Consider the following 22,716-nt stretch of genomic DNA (forward strand, 5'->3'; position numbering starts at 1 on the left):
ACTTGTAGGCTGTTGTTGTGCAAGTTCTTAAAGTACTTCTCTTGATAGTTCTCCAGTCTATGTTTGCAACTGTCTAATCAATCCTCTCATCTTTCTCTGAAATCCTTCCAGATAATCGAAGTGTTTCTGATAATGGGATGGCCAGAATGTGATGAACTAGTGAAAGTTCGTTTGACTGGTGCATCTCATTTTAGCCTAATTTCAGCTATGCCTCAGTAGCCATGGCAAAAAAGAAAATATTCTCTTACCATTTTTTTGTCTGTAGATTATCTCAACGAACCAAATTTATAAAGAAAAAGTGTGTAGTGCAAGCTTTCTGCCCTGAGACCTTCTGAGTATGCTATGCCGTACTTTACTATTACATCAAAATGGAAGTGCAAATGTTTGTAACATACGAACTCACCTCAGCATTGCCTTTTCCATGTATTTTCTGGATCCAGTCCATGTATTTCAGGTTACTCCCTGAAAAATGTAAAATTAACTTAATTTTTATCCAAAATAAAGGCATTTAAAATACTTTTTATCCTTCTCTCCTAATCCCCTTACTTATTTAGTATGATAATTAACTAGTTTTACTGATCTCATCCTTTTTTCTTTTCAGAAAAGAAGTTTCTCAAGATGTTGTTGAACACATATTTAATAAAAGTACAAATAATCTTTATCTGTGGTTAGATACGTTCAAGTCATGTTTGTATACCAAAACATGAGGTAGAATTGTGACATTCAGGACCCCATCAATTAATTTACTTTGTGTTAATTCCCGATCAATGTTCCCCGTTTAGCCTGTAAAGTGCATACTGGTATTGTTCACCAAGCTGGCACTGATACCTATCACTCTGCTTTTCCCACTGATCTCCTTTCAGAGCTGCTAAGTGCATGGTGGTCATTTATACTGTGGTTGGATAAAATTCACTCCAGTGCAGTTTGCTTATGAACACACTTAAATTCAGAAAACAAGTTTTGTGTGGCTGTGAAAGACTGTTCAAAAAGTTGAATTTCATCATATATGGTCTGCATATGCTCACTTAAAAAATTACTAGTTACAGTCACTTAAAATATTACCAATTTCACCCTACTTGATTAATCTTCTGTAAAATAGTCAATGATGGTTTTATTTCTAAAAGTCCTGTCTTCAGATTAGACAATGAGTCAATTAATTTTTTGCCTGTTAAGAGCAGAATCCAACCTGGAGGAGCTTAGAGTGAGAGGATTACAGGACAGACAATCATAAGCATTAATAATCATACCAAGACTCTAGGTGAATGAATGTGGAGTGCCACTTGATACTTTATTGTCTTTCCTTGCTTTTTTTTGCTCCCCCCCCCCCCCAATGGATGTTGGTTTTGAAGGAATGCAAAATCCCATATTTTTCTTTTTCAAAAAATCATAGAAAAAATGGTAAGAAATGAGATTAATAATGAACAGAATATTTTTAGCACTCAGTTACCCCATTCATTATCTGGGAATACATGAGTATCAATACTAAGACAGCTCAAGAAGTAGTTTTCCCTGGGAATAAGGGGAAACTGTGTGTTCATGTAATGTAACTTGCTGCACATTTATTGAGAGGTGAATACCTGGTATTTAAAATTGAAAGCTGCTGCTATGAGGTCACTAGCTAAAGTAGTGACAGGAGTGCAGAAGACAATTTTAAACAATTGAAATCTGTAAGAATTGATGAAGAGGTAAAAGTTATAAACCTGTCCTCACGTATTGTTTGCCTCACGCTTTCTGATACTCCTCACTAGAATAATGAAAATGCTTGTTGACTGAATTTTAAGAATGAAGCAAGTGTAATGGCACTGTTTGGCAGGCTGAAAAAATACTGTGCTTCAACATGCTTTTGAACAACTAATTCTAATATCATCAAGGCTTAATAGCGGTACTTTTCTATGGAAAAGGGTCACACGATGCTTCTCTTGCAGGTGGCTTTAGCAAAGAAGTCTGCCACTCCTGCGTTGCATTGAAAAACTCTATAAAACTGGGGACTTACTTACACATTTGGCTAGATCAGAGTTTGTTTGCAACCCAGAAAGGCCTTACTAAAATCCACAGAAAGTTTTGGTAATTCATTTTTCAAATAACTATGCTTATAGTGTCTGTACCCTGTATAGAGGGATAGATAATGTTTCTGTCTAATAAAGGAAAAAACTATAAGAATCTCTCAGTTGCTGGTTTATGGCTTTACGAAGAAATTTAATGCTCCAGTAGTGTAATATAGCAGTATATTTGCTTAGCTTCCTATATATTTTATTAGTGGTATAATTCTTTCCTTAAAATAGTCAGTTATGTATTTTATGATATGTAGAGCATAATAGCTTTTAACTATGTTTTATCAGACTCACCTAGAGAAAGTATCATCAAACTGGCTTTCTAAAATTCCCAGATGTAGTTGAAATACCTGATTTCATCATTAGGAGTTGAATTATAATTTTTCCCTCTTTGCAAAGCTCCCAGGATGGATCCCAAAGGACCCCAGGATGGAGAGAGAAAACAAAAGTAATTATTAAAAAGCATGTTACTATTGGCTAGCTGTTATTGTTGTTGGGTTTTGTTGGCTTTGCTTTTTTGTCTTTTGGGGTACCTGCACTCAGCAAACTTCAGGGCCTGACTGTACGAAGTAGTTCACGTCTTGGTTACAAGAGGTTCCTTGCACCAGAGAACTTATGTTCAAAGGCAGTGCGGCTACCACTGCTCATGTTGAACATAGTGTGGAATTTGACCTTTATGAAACAATTGCAAAGAGGCTTTGAAATCACTGTAATAATATCCATGGAAAACAGAGAGGAGCTGGGAAACAGGGAAGTTTCAGTGAGTACAGAAGAACAGCATGTTACACCATTACCTGTTATATGTGCCCTCTGTCCTCCTTCAGTTCCGGAAAACATGTCACTACAATTCTGTGCTATTTCCTTTTTCCCACCTGGCAACTCTCTTAGTAATATCCAAACCAGTTTTCTTTCCTTATAGCCACCTTACAGTCTTTTGTTAGGGGGATCATCTGTGCTTATCTAATTCAAAGGAGACCTTTGGCATCCATTTATATGCAGTGTTGAAGACAGGATGTTGAGCAAGGAGGGCCTTGGATCTAATCCATTATGGCCATTTTCATGCTACATAATGGACTATTGCTGGTTATCCTACAGGCATCTCTCCTACCGGCATGGAAGCATATTTTTTAAAGCGTAGTGCAGCTTTCACTTCTTCATGGAGAAAACAGGTGTATTAAGAAGGATTTACTTCATTTCCTTGTGTTGCCATCCTAAGCTGCAGTTTTGGACCTGGGGGAGGCAAGGCCAAGGCTCATACAGCAGGATCTCACAGAGGAAAGTGTGCCTTTCGGGGTGCCATTGCAACCTAATAATCAAAGATGAAGAAAAGATGCCTTTATTCTCTGATACCTGCATCTCCTCAGGTCCACACTCAAGGCCGTATCTTCTCGAGGATGTGCAAATGAAGTGCTTTAAGCTAACATGTCAAATTTACTTTATTAAAAAGGAAGTTATGTTTTGGGGGCTATTTCAAAGGTAAATTAGTGTGGACTTGGGAAAGTTTTTTTTCTTTATGTGCAGTAACTCTTTAAGCTGCCTGGTTGCACACGTTGCTGGTCTCTTTCAGCCAGCTGGTGAGTTCCCAGGCAGAGTCTGTCGCGTGCGTGCGTCACATGGATTTCCGATGCACTTGCAAATACTGTGATCCCTAGAGAGGCATGGTCCTTTTTGGGCTTAAATGCTCAGTCATTGTGATGAGATGTTCTGCTTAGGAATTCAGGGCACAACTTAGACCTAGCTGTGGATCGTGCCATTCCACCTTTTTTTTTTTTTTCATAAGTAATGGATGTGATATGTTTCACAATTATACGTTTTGTCTTATGTTGTTGCTCTCAGATTGCATGTGTGAGAACACAGCATCTCAAAAATGATTTACAAACATGGATGCAGTGTCTGATGGCACTTTATTTGTGAAGGAAAAGGCATATGTTTGCCTTGTGGTGTGTGCCTGCAGATCAAAATCCAATGAAAAGTGTACTGACTACATCAGTGATAAGCATGTTACTTACCAAAAAAAAAAAAAAAAGGCAAAATGCTGAATGCTATATGGAGATAACACACAATTTATTGATTCTCTCTGCATAGTTTATGGCTATAATGGATTTTATGAAAACCCTAAGCCAGCCTATTTTATCTTTGTAAATAATTGACTGAGAACATTGTTCTAAATGGGATAAGTGGAATGAGATACATGCAAGGGGAAGACTGTACAAGTAATTATACATATATGGTACATTTAAGCCCTTTTTGGCAAAGTTCAAATAAACTTCTTCATAGTATCTGAAAATCAGAGATGTAATTTTGGTTTTAAATCTGTTGTCACAATTATGCTTAGCTCTGCAGTAATTTGCATTTCAAGTGTACTGGAATCTCTGAGTACCTCCTTTGTGTGTTGTATAATTAGTGTTAATACCTGATTTCACAGTTATTTATAGCCTTGATGTATTACTTGACTGTTGCTAATATCTCATTTACTATTCTGACCACCTTGAACAGCCTTCTACATGATACTTCCTGGAGTGTCTAGTCTTTTATCCTCTGGCTGTATCTTCTAGTTTCTCTCTGGCTGTAATACAGTCTCATATCTTTGCTTCAGACAGTATTTTTAATTTTATATTGCAGGGTTCAACATGGATGCCAGGGAGTGTAGTAAGGCTAGTGCACACACAGAAGGTGGGGACACTTAGTGTCCTAAAGAAGTGACTTTGAGAGGCCACGGTTCACACAGCACCTGGTTCCAACTAGTTATAGGGCCACTTATATTCTGCCTAAGTTCAGATTGCCACTGAAAAGAGAACTCCATCCTCTTGCCAGTGACACTCATTTCCACCTGGCCTTTTGTGCTGGCACTTAGCTTATGTGGCTGTTTAACGAGCCAGATTGAGGATTGATCCAGCTGCAAACTAATCTTGTATTTCTTCTGGTTTGCTTTTTGGGTGAGTTCCCTAATCTGCTTTACAATGCAGCTGTAAGATGCAAGTGTCAGCATAAACAAGGTAGAGGAGCAAATGACTGAGGGCAGGAGGGAGGGCAGAAAGGACCACCTCTTTTGGCAGATGTCCTGATTTACACTATGGGTTGAAGGTCCTGGGTTGCACACTCAATGAGAACTGGCAAGTGGGAATTGCTGCCTTGCAGCAAGAGTCTGCCAAAAAGGTGATTGGCAACATCACTCATCTTTAAATGGCAGCAGCTTCTGGCTCCCTGTTCAGTTTCTATTGACAAGCTCTGCCTTTAATACAGGAGATGTATGTGAAGTCTGGCACCCCAGCCTTAGAAAGTTGTTCATCCCTGCTGCAGAGCACCCAGTGGTACAGGTTACACAAAGAACTCTCTGCAATGTAAACTGGCATAACTAAATGCCTTTTAGAAGATAAGCATAATTACCCAAACCCCTAGGTAGAAGCACCCATAACATTTGCCAAACAAAAATTCGGATAATTGGAAGATCTGGCTTAGCACATTCTGAAATTGGCATGTCAGATCTAAAAATCTCTGATTCAGTCTTTCTAGCTCGGTGAGTTGGATTTCCAGTTAGGAGATTCATTCAGCAGGGCTTAGGTTTTAAACCAGATATATAAAAACCACCAAAGCCTTTGCCTCAGGGTCTGCCATGGGAGCTACATTCCTGGATAAATCAGAATACCATCTGTACTGCCAACTGTGATGTGAGTGAATTAAGCGAGGTTTTCTAAGCAACCAAAGGCACCTAACAAAAATAGGTAATACCTCTCTCCAGGCTACTTTACTTTTCCTAGACTGTCCCAGGCCTCTGAAGGGTGTATTTCAGATTGTGACTCAAAGTTACCCAGATCTAACTTACCTGAAACCCTGGGCAGGCAGATGTTACATAATGGGCCATAGGTGATGTCTGAATTGCATAATAAATCCTAATCTGTTTATTAAAAATGGAGGCAAATCGTTTTGACAAGACAGAGTCTGAACTAGAGAGGGCTGTTGGTAGTGAAATGAAAGAACTGTGGTGAATCAATGGTAAATTAAGTTTATACTGTTTAATTGATGATTTTGGCAAAGTCGATCACGGGAGGCACTGCAGAAGCTCAGTCACTGGGCAGTGGCAGCTTATGTTCTGTCAAAATTCACTCCCTTTTGTGATACTTACATTAATTATCAGGCAAAAACTCAACCATACTTAAGGGTAAATACACATCAGGAACTGAAGGGAGCAAGCTTTCCAAAAACATTGTAATTAAGTTACTTTTAATTTTAGAATGTTTACGTAAATCTATACATGTTAATGGACAGAAATGCACGTCTAAATACCCTGAAGTTTGCCCCAGAGTGATGTAGTAATTACCTGGTTATGAGTTGTGCATGTTAATTTTTGCAGATGATTTATCTGGTTTATCTGGCTTTTAAAGACGTATTTTCCTTCTTTTTTATTTTTACTTTTTTAATGCTCCTATTTTCACAACAGAGCACAGATAGCATATTTAACAGTGCATTCCTATAATTATGAGTGAACAGGGAAGTGCAGGCAAGAGTAGACAACAAGAAGCAAAAGCTGAAGGTGAGGTAGCTACTCAGTTAATCTGCGAGGAGGAGATAACGGGCAATAACACGAAGCCAGCGCAGAGATGTGGCCAGAGTGGCAAGCAGAAAGGATACTTTTATGAGCATTGTTTCAAACCAGCTATAACAGTAAGTATTAAAAAAGGAAAAGAAGCAATTACAGTAGCAAACCCTAATTGAATTTTGAAATACCTTTTAATAATGTGCAGTAAAGGAACTACATCTTTATCTAAGCAACTGGGGCATGTTCTGGATGTGTCCTGCTTACCTGCTTGAAAAGAAACACACATCTAATGACAAATTTTGGTTTATTTTGTAATCGAGAGTACATGCTTATGAAATTGCAAATAAGACCTAGCATAGGGATTTTCAATGTTGTAAGTATTTTTGTTAGCAGGGCCTGGGCTAAGCATGAAACCCCTCCATTGCAAATGTATTTGAGCATCTGTTTTGTCTGAAAAGTAATCAAAGATACAGATTATATGAGCCTTCAATATTCATTGTTATTTACCTCTGAAAGATTCAGCTGGTTTGCTTTGTGATTGCTTTTCTAAAGGAAATGATGCATTGTAATCAATTTACTGTGTGCAGTTTTAAATGTCAGGGACATTTTTGTTACTTAACTAGCAGACTCATGCAGTAAGGTATGATGCAGACTTTTTGACATAAGGCTATTCTAAAGATTAACTTCTAAGAGATTTCATGTTCAGCATCTCTAAGTACAGTATATGCTTTCTTATTGTTTGCTTTTTTTTTAATTTAAAGTCAAGCGGCTTATCAGGCAACAGCTAAGACGCATTAATTGAGGTATATTTTTGTTACTTTATTTCATTCCATCGCTATTTTTGTGGTGATTCTTTTAAATGTGATAAGTACACAAACTATTGACTGTGATCACTTTTGAGTATTAACACTGTTTGAAAGTTCTTGGGAAATAGTAAATGTTTCTTTATTATCAAAATACATATTTGAGTGTATAATTCAATTAAAATGTCATAATCATAAAATGTTCAAAGAAGCAAACTGCTCTATGTGCTAATTTGAAAAGAAGAACTTTTTAAATGGAACTCCATGTAGCTTTTGTAGATACTTAGGCCTCTCTTCACTGTTGGTTGAGTTTATTTAAAGAGCTTTTCTAGTCACCTTTGAACCCAAATGATTTCTCCAGATGTACAGAAGTGAACAATGTAAAAATCTTGCTGCTTCAGCAGAACAGGATCCAGCTGGCAGGGAACTGGATCTGCAAGTCATTGGTTACAGCTGTGTTTCGATTTATGTGATGGTTGAAAAAATAAATTACTGGATTAAATGGCTAGAAAGAGGACTCTTTGTTTAGCCCTTGTGTGGGGACTGAAAGTGTTTATGGTGCTGTTTTCTACAGAGCCTTTGCAAAGTAAGCCGGACAAATAGACTTATTCAAAACTTCTCTGAAATGTTGCGCATTCAGCTTTATTTCTTTACAGAAGAAACTCTATGGTTTTGTGTAATGCTGTCAGCCAGCAACCGTTTTTAAGGTCTCTTGGCCTTTGAGAGTGGCGGTAGCATTTTAGCGATGTCTTTTAGGCATTGCAGTTTATCACTGGAAGGCAGTTTCCTTTAGTTGAAGGTTTTAAAATGCATTTCTTGGCATGCACACAAATACATGTAGGGACTCTGTCAAACTCATAACTTTTTAATAGGTTTAATATTTCAGCTTTGTATACCACTTACCTTTTGCTCTACATAATAATGCTGATGTAATTGTAAATTGGGTGGACAATAATTTACAGAGCAGGCACAATGAAATCAGAAACTAATGCCAAGTGTTAGGATTATCGTATATCTTATTTTAATGTTCTAAAGACAGTGATTATGTCTTATTACCTGATATCCTGATTCTGCAAAGATTTACATGCTTAATTTTACTGAACAATTCCACTGTCTTTGCTAGAGCTGCATGGTCCATAGAGGTCATCACAGCTTTGTTAGCTATTTTGCTTAAAAATACGTTAATTTTTTAAAAATTCTGTATAAGATTATGGTCCTGTGAAATCCCATGAGCTGCCTTTTCTACTAAAGGTAGCTTGGGTTGAAGGAGTTGAGACATAACTTCTTGCAGTGAAGTCCCGACTCCACTGAAGTCACTGGGAATTTTGCCACTGACTTCTCTTAGGCTATAATTTCACCTTTAGAACCAGATTTTAATGCTTTTACTTATAACAAATATCACAAGACCCACAAGTGATTTCTTTTAAGCAGTGCAACTACTTGTGAAGTGATAGGCTACCAAAAGTGAACAAGATTTGATATTAGCCCAACAGTAGTTTTAAAGGCTTCTTGCAGATGCTACGGAAAGAGAAATAATAGCATATAAATTTCAGTCACAACAGACAGTGAGCATATAGTGCATTTTTTAAAGCTCTAGCTGGCTTTCAGCATAATAGTTTGCAAAGCCAGGAGCTTTTCAGCACTTATATATGTTTATTCAGCAATATTTCCTAGCAATTATTTTAGGCTGACCATTTAGTTTCATTTTACAGTCATAAAGCAGTTAGTAGCTGTAGCCCGTCATCAGTTACATTCTGTTTATTAAACCATTTCTAAAACAGTGTATAAACATGGAAAATTACGGTTGTGATTAGATCATAATTGTTGTCCTATCAAGATCTAATTGCTAAAACAGTGTGCAGAAATCATTTTCAAAGGATCGCCTTTATAAAATCCTACAAAACGCTGACCAAGGAGAGCTAAATGCCAGAACAGGAGTTCTTTTCCAAGGCAAAAATGAAATCAAACAAGTTGGCCAAGTTCCATCATAAGCCACCCTCAGAAATACCAAAGAGAGGCTTAAAATATTTTAAATAGAATATTTTCCCTCCCCCCTTTTTTATTGTTGTCCCCGAGCAGCATTATTACATTAAGAGCCATGCGACAGAAAGTCGTGGTGATGCAGAATAAATAACCATAATGTATCAAAAGCAGACAAAGGTGTGATTGATCTGTCTGGAATTGGCAGACTCTTTCGCTGTGTCAGGCTGTTTCTTTGATCAATGAAGGTATAGCCTTTGACCCTTAAAAAAAATCAATGAGATTGATTGAAAGGAGAGAGAGAACTATGAGAATGCAGGGTAGCTTTAACCTTCACAGTCTAGAAAATTTGAAATATTCTGGTTTTGCAGGCATTGAACCTGCTATTTTGTATTTTCTTATTAAAATGCTTTGCTTTTCCCCAGCCTACTTTTGAAACCTCTTAGAACAAGGCTGTAGAAATGGTGTGTCCAAATGTTTCTCACAAATGCTTCTCTTCATATCACATTGTTAAGAAAATAGGAGGGTTTTTTTCTATAGCAGAATTCCATACATTCTGGTACTGTTTGCAATATGTACAGAATGCCTTTAATTTCCTTTTATAAACTCTGATTCTTATTTGACATATACATATCCAAGAATCGGTGCTCAGAGACACTATCCATTTGAATAAAGTTACTTGAATTGCCTTATTTGCGGGATCAGGCCCAGTGATGATTGCAACAATAGTGTGAAACCAGCATGGAGGGGTGTCTTCTGGGAATAAATAACATATTTTGGCAATCTTGTTCCACGTAATCTTGCGTTTTTATCCATTTTATGTATATCTCTATATACATGTATACCTAATTAGTAGGGAAAGAGTAAAAATGTCATACTGGAAAATTTATGAAGCTGGATTTTTAAAATAGTGCTTGGCACTTTTCATCTTTCTTACTGAACAGACTGCAAATGCAAAGTTGACTGTTTAGTCGAAAACAGTTTTATGAACGGTTGGAGTTTCATTTTAGTATCAGGCCCTTTCTTCACATTGTGCTGATGCTGTATTAAGCAGTAACACAATGCAATTAGTGAAGTAGGTATAAAAAGTATTCCTAAATAAAAAAGTTAGTTCATTCATTATTTCATGCTTTTGAAGCTCAAGAAAACATAGGTCAAAAAAGAATAAATATCATAGTGGTTAGTTTTCACAAATAATTACTTTTTAAATTGAAAATGTCAGTGAAATCAAGGTCTATTGAATAGTATTCATATACTTTCAAAGTAATTCAGACTGCAATAATTTCTGCTGTCATATGTCTGTGTTTTAATAAAGGGCAGGTAAATTCACAAGTCAGCAAGGAGATGGTATAATAGCATTTCTCGAATAAGACAGAGCTTGCGTAGGGAGAGAAGGATATTGCTGTTTCTCTGTGTTTTTATTTGTGTGATTTCCTTTCTGTAATAGATTGTGTAGGCTATGTATATTCTTTAATACTTCATGAGATCAGGAGGGAATTTCAGCTAAGTTACAAAAGGCACTGTGACTAAGAAATAAGGCGAAGTCTGGGTGTAGCATTTCTAAACAAGAAATTAAGAAGATGGATTTTTGTGATAGATCTGGGACTAGATAGCTGTGGGATTTTTCTGAAGTCTTTATCCCCTTACTGTTCATCAGTGAGGTGAGAAGGTATCATAAACAATCGTACAAAACCATGGCATATGCTTAGGCACAGGTCACTCTTAACAGTCTCATTCTTCTACATCATTTAAATACTACATTAAAGGTAGCTAAACCATTTATTTTAATGGGTATCCCTTTCATGTGCACTGTGATGAAGAAACTTTTGGTCCTAGAAAAAGAAGAGGGATGAGGGCATTACCTCCCAGTTGGAGCACACCGAGAATATGAAGATGAGAACTGCAAAATCAGAATAACCTTTGATATTAGTGCATTTCTCCCTTCGTGTTAGACACATTCTGATTTTGCTTCAATAGTATCTAATTCCTGTCATTGCATTCTCTTAACATTATTTGTTATTCCAGAGAATCCTTATCATTCACATGAAGTTTGTATTAATATTGCACATAACCTTACTCTTGCTGTCTAAGAAACAAAAGGCTCATCCCGTCTTTGAATGGGGTTTGATATCCGTGTCCAGCCTCACCTCTCCTCCCTCTCTGTCCATAAGTAATAATCCAGGAAACGCCTTTTTTTCTTTTTTTTCTTTTTGGGTGGTTTCAGCAATGGCTGCTACTCTCATTCTCTTCTTCATGTACTCAAACTGCATCTTTCCAGTGCGGATGTGAATGCTGTCCCCTTGTGGATGATGCTTACAGTGTGAACTGCTGCCTGCAAAACTGAGCAGTACCCTTCAGCCGGTTTAAGGTGGTGTCTGGTGCACTGCATTCATTTAGCATTGCTAAAGGACAGAATTAAGGTTCTTTTTGTATCTCATCCCACTGTCAGCTAAATCTTTCCCAGAAAAGGTGCAAAGCTGAGGTCATTTTTCTCCATCTGGGAGGGGTCAGTTACTGCAACAAAGTCATTCCTAGCAGAGGTATAAGCCTGTTAAAGAGCACCTGTGTTAGTAGCTGAATCATTTTCTAGACTAAGTTTTTACATTTCTACTAGTGAAAACAGCTGGGTCATTAAACCCAGCAATCGATCTCCAATTATAACTTGTCTTGGATAGCACGGAGCCCGGTCCCGGCCCCGGCAGGTGCCCTCCCCGCAGACAGACCCCCAGCCTCAGCCTTGGCCTCTGCCATGAAATACCTATTTGCTGCCCTGTCCCATACCCACTCCTAGCACCTCCAGGAGTGCAAATTCCTCCCCAAAATATCACTGCCATGGCACGGGGGCTAATTGCTCTATTTGGTATTCACAGCACTGCGTGGACTAAGGCTGCGCATTCTGTGTCTCCAGCTGAAAAGCAGATCTATGGTTAAAAAAGGTGTGGTTCTGCTTGGAAACAGAGGCAGTGTGTACAGACAGTGATGTAACTGTAAATGTAATGGGGTTTTCTTTAACTATTATTATTTGAGTCTATCAGCAGAATAAATCGAATTTAAGAGACAAAAATTCTGGATACCTGCTACCTGGATTCTTTCTTTCCTCCTGAGAAACTGAGAGAAGGATATGTGACAATTGCTTGAGCATTTTTATGATTTTTTTTTCAGTCTGCACAGGAATAAAAAGTTAAATGGATGACATTTAATCTTCATACAGCGAATAATAATTATAGGCAAGATTTTAAAGTGGTTCTGCTCATATTCAAACCCGATGGTTCTTTTCTCCTTCCCTTGCATGAGGATTTACTGTACCGTGGATGCAAAATGTAAATGATTGAGGAACTCTGTGTAATTCAGACGTGCATAAAAAAATGTCTTTCCAACTTTTTCACACTTACCCTCAAACTGAAAATGGATTTTCCTAGTGGTTGATTAACCAGAAATGAGTTGTTCCTAACTAGGCTGAGGGGAGAAGAGTTCTGTAATATTAGATTAGTGAATGGAGTGAACAGCTTCAGTTTAATTCAACTAGTCTTCTATTTTTAATCTCCAAGGAAACAGCTGAGTTGAATGTTAATTAAACAGCAGTCTTTGATCCACCCAGCCACTCCCGGAGGCATAATAATAATATATATGAGCGCACAGGCAGCAAATATATAATAGGTACATTTAAAGGAGTGCATCTAACCTTGCCATATTCACATTTAAAACTTTTCTTGCTGACCCATTCTTATATTATTTAAATAGAGAAAGGGGAAAAGAGGGGAAAATGCCAAGTTAAACTTTGATGATCTGAAAGGTAGGGCAGCAGAGCAAGTGTGAGTTCCTATTTTGAGGATGTATAAGGGTTAATGATTAGAAGAGTGGAATCAGGAAAGACCTTAAGCCCAGATCTATGACAGTGGTAATTGAGCTGATTGATTACGACATCTCGTTTCAGACGACTATTGATTTAATCTAGTCTGCAGTCCCATTGGCCCCAGAGGTGCTCCCAAGTGAGGCTCAGCACTTGAACCTGGGTACACTTCCCTACTCATCGTCTGGATATAAATTTCCAGAATCTGCAGTCATTTATAATTTTCGCTCATCTTTACGCTTTTATTCAAAAGCTTCTAATTTCGGCTGGCTAATGTTTTTAACCACTGAGGGGCAGATGCAGGGAAAATGAAATGGCACAGACTGAAAAGGGTGGTTTGTTTTTTTTTAAAAAAAAAGCAAGGCAGAGAGCTGGGGCTATGTGGCTAGTATTTGCATCTGTTGTTTCTGATTCGCAGAGCTAGCAAAGGCTGCTTTTGGAGGCAGTCCACAAAGCTGGGCTATCAGTAGGCAGTTTGCTGTACGCGCACGTTCAATTATTAAAATAGTAGACTTTTTTTTCTGTCTGATAGCCATAGCGAGGTCATGACATTAATTTATCCAGAGTATTGTGGGTAACTATACAGAAAAAAAAAAAGCATAAAGGGCACAGATGCTGGAGCAGCAAAAAATGGATGGGTCTGAGCAAAAGGAGATTAAGAGGCGATGACCAATCTAATGTACGTATAGCAGTAAGAAGCCGGCATCCGTCACAGACTATTGATGGCAATAAGTATTTTAAGCCATGCTGTGCGTGTGTTAATTTTTTTTTTTTTATACCTCAGTAAATGCTAAGCTGAATGCTGTAATCCTGTATATTTTCAGTTTCCCAAATCTGATTTCGGTCTTGGTTTTGTTGTCTCATGCTTGGCGTTCTCCACTCGCTTTCTGTCTCTGTCTGTGGGTGTGTGTCTGTCTCCGTCTCTCCCTTTCTCCAAGATTGCAAACTTAACTGTTTCCTAATTGTCTACTTTCCTCCGTCCTTTTCCTAAGAAATTAATTACCATCACGACAACCGGTCATAAGCTCATGCTAACGGAGCTTAGGGTGTGTACCCCAGCATTTTGGCTTCCTTTCCTTACTTTGGGGCTGTGCGGTGTTTTCTTTTGGACCTTTCCTGCAAGTGGATGCCCTTCACATTTGCTGCTGCCGTAAGGTTGCCAAATGGCTACCTGAGCCAGGACTGCGGTGTAGCACTGCATCCTGGGACCTGCCTGCCCGGCTACGCTGAGAGTTTCTACAGCACCAGGCAGCTTTGAGAATTGGCTGGCGAATTGCGTATCACCTGTCCCCCCCTCTGGTAAATAATTTTTATACTGCGAATCACAGTGGTGTGGTATTGTCTGGAAAAATAAGTCCCAAATACTGTTGGCGTAAAAAGGGAAAAGCCGAAAGATTGTCAACACCGTAAGTCATTAAAGTCCCTTGCCTTAAGAACAAAGGAACAAGGTAAAAATGCACACAATAATTATGCTCTGTGGATTTTCATAGCCTGTCAGACAACTTGTGCCTGTGTTTCAGTTAACAGCCTTTGTGCTTTGTTTTGTGTTGTGTATTTTATATACGCTTCTTGAGTTTCTGTGTGTGTGTGCGCGCGCGTTCGATGTATGTGTATGTGCGCAGACTGCTCTACCAACACGGAGCAAATACCATACAGATAAATACACAAGTGTAGCTCAAACAGGCATTTTCAGTACTCGGTGTGGTGGTGTGGGTATATTGCCATTGTTCTCTCACAGTGCTCCCTCTGATGCAACCAGCTTCTATCTTTTATTTTATTTTAATTAACAAGTCTAAAATAAAAAAAAAAGAGAAAAAAAAAAAACTTAGTCCAGTTAAATACCGATTGAAGTCCAGAAACTCACGATTTCAGCATAGTGAATGGTGATTCAGACCCTGGCAGTGTTTTGGCTATGAGACAATTCCTACTTATAAAGAGCACAATGAGTGTGTGTGGGGGGAAAGATAGCATTAATTTTGAGGAAGATTAATATTAGTCTTTTTAATGTGCATTATTTTCTGAAGAAATGAATCCTTGTAGCTTTTGAGAGCTAGTGTGTCCTTCCCACTGGTATTTATTCGAGCAAAGGAAAAAATGAAGAAGGCGTAGAATAAACTCCTAAGACTGTTCAAGAATTACTGGCATTATTTCTCTCTACATCACGTGTGAGCCTGGGTTGCCTGCTATTCCTGAGGCAGAGGATCGAGGATGAAAGTCTGTGTGTCAGAGCCTGTTTTCACAACTGCATTTGGAGATCTGTCTTATTGATTAGGAAAAAAAGGGGGTGGGAATAGGAGTGTGAGGTGAGGGGAGGACCGACTGACTACTGGCTTATTGCAGCTCAAGACATTTTCTTCCGGAAAGATGTCAAACAACTGAGACACAGCAACAGAGGAAGTAGAAAGGTGGAAAAATAAGAAGAGAGACCCTTTGGAAGAAATGAAGGCATTCCTTATGAGAGCCTTGAGGCTTTTTTTTCTTCTAACATCTGACCCACAAGGGCTAGAGTGACAGCGTCATGCAAATGCTGCAGTCCAGCAGGTCTGAGAGAGGGTGGATGCTAGAGAGTGAGTTAATGTTAATGATGAGTGCAGTGAAAATACCAGCCGATACCACCCCCTCCACACACAACTGCTCTGAGTCAGCATCCGCTGCTTTGCCTTGCCTTTTTGTGCGTGTGTGTGTGTGTGTATGTGCGCGCGCATGTGTATGTGTGTGTGTGTGTGCGTGTGTGTGCTAGTGACTGTGTGTGTGCATGGAAGGTAAAGCCAGTCAGTCAGTGAGAAGCAAAGGTACGTTTGAGAGCAACTAAAATCTGACTGATTTCCATCTTCAGAGCATCAGATGTATTCCCTAAAGAGGATGGGTCTATGCGATGGGGGTGGTATAATTATGTTAATGTCATATTTATAGAGGGGAGAGATTTTTCATTCTAATTATTGATTTGAAAGCTGTGGTCAAAATTGTTTGTTAAATCATGATCAGCTTTAAAAAAAGGAATTGAATGAAATCTAGGGACTGCTATACATATATATATCTCATATATATATTTTGTTTCGTTTAACTATTTTGTGTCTGAGGCATAACTGATTGAATCGTGCACAGTGACAAAGAAACGGCTCTTATATAATCTTGCATTATATCATCAGCTGAAATAATATAATAATTTTAAATAATCCAAAATGTTCTGAAATCTGAAGTATCATTCTGGAGGGGAGGGTGAAGGGCAGGGGTGGGGGTGGGGGGCACTGGCAAATCTTTTCTTCAGCAGAGCTCTCTATACAGCTTGCTTGTAAATGGATGATTCACCTGTTCGACCAGCAGAGATTCTAATTCTTCCCCCCCTCTTCTCTTTTTTTCCTTTTTAAAGCTGAACGGCTTCCAGAAGAGCACTGAGTTTTCTATGCCAGATTCTGCTCCAGTGGCTAGGACCTTTATGGCTGCTGTTTCTTTTGCTCTGGGCTCTGATGGAGGAAAAAAAAAAAAAAGCCACGGTGGATCCTGTCCCTAAAGTAGAAATTTTCTTTTTCGTTCTGCAAACAAGGCTAAAGATCGGAGGAGAATGAATGCGAAAGTAATTCGGGATTGTGGTCGTGCCATTAAAAGTGTTCGGCTTCAGAATGAAATTATTCGGGAAACCCGAGCATTTCTTCTTACTGTATCGACAGTATTTGAAAGTTATGTGTGCTTTGAGTAATCTGGTTCAAGTGACAACAGTCTCTGCATGTCAATGTTTTCTACAGCTTATGGAGCGAAAGCTAGTTTTGCCATTGGAAAGGAAGAAGCTTTTGCTAGCAGTCTGTAGAAGGATTAAATGTTGAACGTGGGGAAGAGGCAAAAAGTGAATACACACCCAAAGGTTATCCTTGCAACGTGAATGGCTTTAAAGTACTCTGTAACCCAGGGCCCACCTGAACAGTAGGACTAAAAGTATAATGGGGGAATATTTCAATTAGAAACCCCTTAACAAGCATTTAATCCTTCTTTCAGGCAGTAAGGGAAATAGAATAAAATTGTTACTGTACAAATCTGCTGGAAGCAGATTTTAACCCATTTTTAGACGCTTCCCTCTGATGCATTATAATATGGCTACTTGCAAGATGAGGCAGTGAAGATTTTTTTTCCTGTGTTCTTTGATTTTTCTTTTCAAAAGTTAAGGACGATACTCTAAGAAAAGTCTGTTCAGTCAGCTGATAGATTGTTTGAATGTATGTATGCCTCTTGCCTGCTTATTTGATCTTTTCTGCCCCCTACTTGAAACTGTGGTTTGTTTATTTGGGGGGAAGGAGGGGTTGTTGATTTGGAGGGGGATGTTGGTTTGGGGGTTTGTTTTAGTTTGGGGGGGGGTTTTAACGATAGCAGTGAAAGTTTTACTGACAGCGATTATGACTACTAAGCAATTCAGTTTATTGGAAGACGAATTCTACTGGATCATATCGGACTTTTCCTAGTCCCTGAGACCCTAACTTGTGAGGTTTTTTAGCAACAATCACAAGTCAGGCTCTTGGGACCTAGGCGGAGGGGAACCAGCAGCTTTGGACTGTGATTGTTTCTCTGCAGAATTTAGAGAACCAAAGGAGCTTTCCTTGTCTGGAAGGGAAAAAGGAAAATATACCTAATTCAAATGTTAAGCAGCAGAACTGTTCCTAAAACAAAAAAAACCCTATTATCCACTGTGCAACATTAGCATGTTACATATTTGTATGTTTAGAAAACTGGACTAGATGCCATGTAACATTTAGAATTAAAATTTAACCTGAATGCCAGTTTACACCTCAAAAAACCAAACAAAAACCAAAACAAAACAAAACCAAGCCCCAACTCAAAACAGATACTAAAATATACAAAAGGCTTTCAACCATATTATTATTATTATTATTATTATTATTATTATAGACAATTTTGATAGGTATTTACCACAAAGTATATTTTCAGCTGTATTCTTACAGCATTAATTAACTTTTAAAACATAAAGCATAAACGCTGATGTTTGAGGCCTAGAAAACATTCATTCTATTATTGTTTGAATAATGATTTCAGTCTACAGGAAAACTGTTGCTTAGCTTTTCCTGTAACGTGGGACAAAGATTATTTTGCAGCTAGTTGCCATCATTTTTCTTTGTCTAGGTGAGAACACAATATGGGATTTAAAATATTCTCTCATTTAATTTACATTTTAATCTGATAGAGAATATTGGTGGGAAAAATCATACTACAGCATTAAAACCACTTTGCACACAGAATCACATTTCTTGTACCTGTTCAATTTAAACTGAGCCAGCAATACTCTAAGCACCAGACTCGACTTCTAGCTTCTCCATCACTTTTTGCATTTTTTCCCCCTCTGACAAAAAACAGAGTGAGATTTAGGTTGTCCCTCATGTATTAAGTACTTCACTGACTTTGCATAAGAGGATTCACAAGCATGCAAGTTATTCTGCACTGTTCATCAGCCTTGAACTTCTGATCTATAACACATAATTTGATTTGTATTTCTTAAAATTTTATAGGTGGGTTAGTTCTGAGCCATTTTTCTCTGTTTCCTGGGTCTAACCCAAGATGCTGCAGGACCTTGTTGATACATCAGACTTCACTGAGACAAAGGCTTCACACAGATCAGGCATCTAAACTATTTGTTCATTTCAAAAGTGGTATTTTGGCTGTAGTATATTTTTTCCACTTGTATGGGAGGAATTGTGTTTTATTGTAAGCATCAACACTATTGTTAAAATAAATTGTTCTTATCTGTTAGTATAATACTTTTTCTTGTCTTGTTTTCTTAAGAGACAGAAACTATGTGCTGTACATAGTTTTCAAGTTGCTCACGATAGAATTAGTCTTTAAATAGTCATAAAAATATTGCCTTAGCAATTACGATGATGGTACAGTTCCTGTAAATATGCAACTCTTTTCTTCATAAACTATCAATCCCACATGCTAAGAACACTCAAAAGAGCTACTTGCAAACATTCAGACACAGAGGTAATTTTTTAACACAGATGTGTTATTCAACATATTGACTTCTATTTAGGCAATATTAGAAAAAGAGATCTGAATCTGTATAGAAAAGACGAACCTACCCAGCTAGGTGGTACACTCATGAAGCACTTCAGTAGCAACTGACATGTATTATGTACAATAGTTTTCAGTACTGAAAACTCATCTATTTAAGATACTGATCAGAAGAACAGGTATTCTGTTCATTCAAGCTATATATTGAGATAAAAATATATTGTGTGTAGGTATACACATGTCAATATAGAATTTAAATTATGCATAGTATTTCTCAAAATAAAAATCCTTACAGATTTAATCAGATATACAGTACACACACCTGTACATATTAAAGATTTTCATTGGATTTATTTTTGAATCTGCAAAATTTACTTCAACATGGATGGTTGACATTCAGCACTCTGAATCCATTTTGCATTTAATACGGTACATACAATGAAGGTGAAACTGTAGTGTGAAATTTCTGTCAGTCTGAAGATTTCAAGTATGCTCTGCTCTGCAGTGAGAGTGAGAAGAAAATGAATCATTAGAAACCCCTACCTGGGTTTTTGGGTGCTACAGCAAAAGCCATAAATACGCAGTACTGCCTCTGCATTACTGCTTGAATTGGGATAACTCCAGTGGCTCTTCTCTGCCCATCGTACTCACTGCTGCCCCTTGCCTTAGAGATGAAAAAGTTGGTACACTGCCTTCCTTTTTCCTGCCTCCCTCTTCTTCCCCAGTTTCAACACAGCAAAACCAACCTCTGGCACCCATTGAACTCCTTGTGGTGGGGCAGAGGTGGATGGAGGGGAGGGAGAATCCCAGTCTTCACTCGGGCAGAATTCCCAGCAAGATCAACAAGATGTTTCTCTGTCCTGGGACTACGTGACAATGCCTACAGACACCATGCAGAAAGCAGTCTTATTTACACATTGACGGTATATGAAAGATGCCTCTATTAGCACAAATAATAAATAGAAAGCATCATCTTCAGTATGCTATGCTTAGATATATGTACAGAATTTCAATATATTCTCATTTCTATATGACTTTATGTTGTTTCAGTCCAAAATGCTTTTAAATGGTATTTAATATGTGATTTCAGAGTAATCAGCTTGTGCTACAACAAAAACAAAAAACCAAAACACAAGCTCTTGCAAAGGGGGAGGAAGAGAGAGAGTGTGAAAATGATGTGTGGTGCATACAAAAAAGGAATGATATTAACAATTCGATGAATTCCTAGTTGGTAGACCAGACTGAGCCAGACGCATATATTAACGGCTGTCTGCTGCTGATGTGAGCCTGCTCAATGCGGTGGAAATGAAGGATCACCTAGTCTCTGACACCAGCTTATTTGTACGTTTTAATTTTAAAAAGGAAAATCACTGTTTTACATAAACATCTTAACCCCTGCATGATTTTCTTTCTTTTTTCCTCCCTCATATTGTTTGCTAATTTACTGTCAACTTAAAGTGCTGTTTAGCTACAGCCCAACAAAACATCAGTCAAAAAGCAGAGGGAAGTATTAGCTTCTCTTTTGTCTGCCATGTACAATTGAGTTATTATTATGATAATTGTCTATTTTAATTTTTATTCTTCATGGGAGATGCAACAATTTTCCAGAGCTTCACTTTGGAAGCATTTTAAGATTCAACAAGATACCATTTCATTTTAAACCTAAACCAGAAAAAAAAATGCTTATAGCTCAAGCTGGGGTGATTTGATCAATTCTTTTCATTAACCTGAAAGTCTTTAGCACCTTAATATCATATTACATATATGGGACAGGATTTCTTTTTAAACCATATAAACACTAGTATCCATTAATACAGTGCTGAAGACTGTTACATGAGTCAGGGGAATTCCAATCCAAGTTAATTACTGTTGGAATTAGAGGAAAGAATATTTTACTCAAAGTTGTATAACAAGAATCTACAATTATCACATTTCAGGGCATTGCTCTATTCATTTGATGAAAAATGTCAATGAAGTTTAACAGAAGATGTTATGCATTTCCATGGGTAATGAAAATCGGCACATTCACGATTAGCTAACACAACATTTTCAGTGTGTTAATATGCAGTGCAGCAAAAATTTCTGTAGGCAGTAAATGTAGCCATCATTTTGATTTGCCCATATGATGATTATGTTCAATTCCTGACTGGGTACTTAATTTCACACTGAAAAGCAGTCATTTCCTCTTAGGAACTGGCTGTAGCCTACAAAAAAAAAAAAAAAAAAAAAAAAAAAAGACAGACTGCTCCCTGAGGTCTACAGCTAGCTAGGTAGTCAGGTAGATAGACGTAAAAGAAAAAAAATATCTGAGATCCTATAAAAATGCCAGTTGAAACTGTATTGCTCAATTAAAAGTAGATTTATTTGTTATGTTCATTTAAAATATTTTTGTCCAAACAATGTATCTGAGACATTCATCACCTTGTTAAATTTTTTTCATTGTTTGATGATTACAACAGGCATCTTCAGAGTTTGTTGGGTGCTGCGTCGTTCCACTCCTTGGCAACACTAGAGTTATTCTTACCTGGTGAGTTATATTCTGACCAGAATCTAGCTATATTAATTTGTGTGCAAAGCTATGTTTTACTTACAGTGCCTGAGTAGCAACAAGTGGATGGACGATGGAAGCCTTAGAGAGTAAGTGAACGTAAGATTATTGAGATCAACACTGATAAAACTATTTCATCTTCATAAATATCTTTAACCTATTAAGTAGGATTTAAAATTAATCACAGAATCATCCAGTCCATTATAAACTGAAGTTTATCTGGTAGACTTTCAGGATTGCAATCTGTACTCCTGTTCCTGCTTATTTAGGAGTTAAGGATTAGTCGTAATTGTATGATAAACTAGATACAGTAATGATAGTTTGAACAATATGAGTATCTTGCAGGGGAAAAAGGCAGATCATATTCTGTACTTCTGTTTGTTAGCTGTTACAATGGGGCTGTGATTCTCTACAAGAAGCATATTCATTTATTTAAATGGCCAAACAGATCAACAAGGTTGTGCCGAGTAGTTTAAGGCTGGTAATTTTGGTTTTGGTTTTGGGTGGTTTTCTTCCACCCCCACCTCCCCCAACTTCTTTTCTTGGATGTGTGCGTGTCATGCATGGGAAGGTATAAAGGAAAAACAGCTATTCAGCAAAGACACATCCCACCCCTTAAATTAAGCTTTTCCTGGACTATGTAAAAACACTGGCAATGTGTAAATCCCATTTGTGTTCTTTTTTTATTTTAACAGATTCCTAAGTATTATATTAAGATACCTCAGTGATGAAATACATATGAAAATAGTTGCACTACTAAGTCATTGGATACTGAAAGGGTTGGATGGCATTGGCACAGAGCCAACTGGAAGGTTTTTTTCATTTAATTCCTTTCACCTAGTAGGCTCCTTAAGAATTAGGCAGAACCCAGTATGTGGCTAAGTTATTGCTCTAGTGTTCATCACACAAAAAGCACAGTCTTAGCATTTGTAAAT

The 22,716-nt window shown here is 37.8% G+C and overlaps 1 long non-coding RNA gene across 4 annotated transcripts in view; it reads left to right on the plus strand.

Moving 5' to 3' along the window:
- The window catches only part of LOC115343879, a 129,068-nt gene extending 110,090 nt beyond the window's left edge, over positions 1–18,978 (plus strand). For all 4 annotated transcript variants that reach the window (XR_003924312.2, XR_003924313.2, XR_003924314.2 and 1 more), the window contains one exon: positions 16,592–18,978. This is a non-coding gene — a long non-coding RNA (uncharacterized LOC115343879). The remainder of the gene's footprint in view (positions 1–16,591) is intronic.
- The last annotated feature ends 3,738 nt before the right edge of the window (positions 18,979–22,716 follow it).

Source organism: Aquila chrysaetos, chromosome 7 (genome assembly GCF_900496995.4).
Source record: "Aquila chrysaetos chrysaetos chromosome 7, bAquChr1.4, whole genome shotgun sequence".
Classification (NCBI taxonomy): Eukaryota; Metazoa; Chordata; class Aves; order Accipitriformes; family Accipitridae; genus Aquila; species Aquila chrysaetos.